The 1837-nt window shown below is 50.0% G+C and overlaps 1 pseudogene; it reads right to left on the reverse strand.

Moving 5' to 3' along the window:
• Positions 1–482: 482 nt before the first annotated feature.
• On the reverse strand, positions 483–1578 carry LOC141494837 (creatine kinase B-type pseudogene; annotated as a pseudogene).
• Positions 1579–1837: the final 259 nt, after the last annotated feature.

Raw genomic sequence — 1837 nt, forward strand, 5'->3', positions numbered from 1 at the left:
TTCTCCCAATCTTACTCCCCCCCCCCCCAAAGGAAAGCAATTGTAAAGTTCTTAAGAGAAATGTTCAGGGTGTCCCAGTACTTAGAATATTTAAGGGTTCTATACTTAATTAAATTGGAAGGGACTTTATTTTCCTAGATACTTAGAGGTTTTGAGTACCATGGGGCAGAGGGTGGGAACCTACTTAAAAGTGTTGGACAGAGATTAGGAAATGATTTTATCTTTTTTTTTCATGATTCTTGTTTCTAATTGCACTGAGAACAGGATCAGGCCAAAACAATAGTTTGTTATTTCTGCATTCAGCAACATCTCAGCCATCAAAAATAAAACTCTAACACAAAAGGATGGAAGGAAGACTTCTCTAAAGCATGATTAGGTGGACTGCATTCAGAGCCCCCCAGGGTGCCATGGGAGGAAAGGATGGTTATTCATTCATCCAATAAATGAGGAAGCACAGAATTGGGGGAGAAGGGCACAACTGCTCATTTCTGGGCTAGCATAAGGTCATCGATGGACTGCCCCTGCTCCAAACGCTTCTCCATCTCAATGAGCGACTTCACACCATCCACCACCATCTGTGGAGACATAAAAGACACCACCCACAGCTGCTGTGTCCACACCCCCTGTCCCTCTCTTCTGCAGCCTCAGCTTCTTCAACACCTCACCAAACTTCTCATGCTTGCCCAGGTGAGGAAGTTTGATATGCACACCTGTTCGTAGGCCTGTACCCAGGTTGGAGGGGCATGTCAGGATATAACCCAGGTGAGGATTCCACATGAACTTGTAGTTCTTGGTCTTAAAAAGGGTTTCAATCTGGGTGAGTCCATTGCAGAAGTGTGTGAACACCTCCTTCATGTCCCCCCTCCCCCTTCTGCATAGGAGATGACCCTCATTTGATCCAAACCAAAAAGGTCTTGTTTTCATTGTGCCAAATGCCCCTGCCATCAGGCCAGTCTCAGGCCATGCCAGAGGCCAAGAGGAGTGGGGAGACAGGCTTGTCGAAGAGGAAGTGGTCATCAATCAGCTGCTGCTGTTCCTGTTCAGTCATATTCTTCAAAGCATAGTACTTCTCACTCAGGTCACCTTCCAGGCTAGCCAGGACTTCCACAGAGAGCTTCTCTATGGCCCGGCACTCGCCCCGGCTACGATGTGGGGGCAGGCAGAATCCTCGGATGCTCCGGCCAGTTCGGACATGAGAGCTCAGCACATAGTTGAGATCCAGGTCATCACCACCCTGCAGATTGTCAACGTTAAGATCAGTCTTATGCTCATCTGAAGGCTTGTAGCCTCCATGTCAGTCCTCAATGATAGGATCAAACAGTTCCTTGAACACTTCATAGGACTCTTCATCTCTCCAGCTACAGAGCCCACAGTCATGATGAATGGGTGTCCTGGGTTGTCCACACCGGTCTGGATGACATCGTCCAAAGTGAAGCCGCTGGATGTGGCCTTGTCCTGGAGCTTTTCGTAGAGCTCGAGCGTCAGCACCTTGGCCATGTGGTCGTTGTGCGAGGAGAGGTCGGGGTATTCCTCCTCGGTGGGCGACTTGAGCATGTTGTGGCTATTGGAGAAGGGCATGGCTGGGGACGCCGGGCGGCTGAGGGGGCAGCGGGGCGCGAGGCTGTGGAGATGCTGCTGCGGCCGCTGCGCGGGCCGGGCTAACTCAGCTCCGGCACAGTCACCGAGCCCGAAATGATTTTATCTTAATCCATACTTTAGTTAACAAGGATTTAAATACCTTGGTTGGGTTGCTAAAGCGACAGTGGGAGGGAATGCACCCAATACTGGTTGGGGAGGACCATAGGGCTAAGGTTGGAGTACCAAAGAGATGGAGGGA

This window comes from Macrotis lagotis, chromosome 8, assembly GCF_037893015.1.
Source record: "Macrotis lagotis isolate mMagLag1 chromosome 8, bilby.v1.9.chrom.fasta, whole genome shotgun sequence".
NCBI classification, from domain to species: domain Eukaryota; kingdom Metazoa; phylum Chordata; class Mammalia; order Peramelemorphia; family Peramelidae; genus Macrotis; species Macrotis lagotis.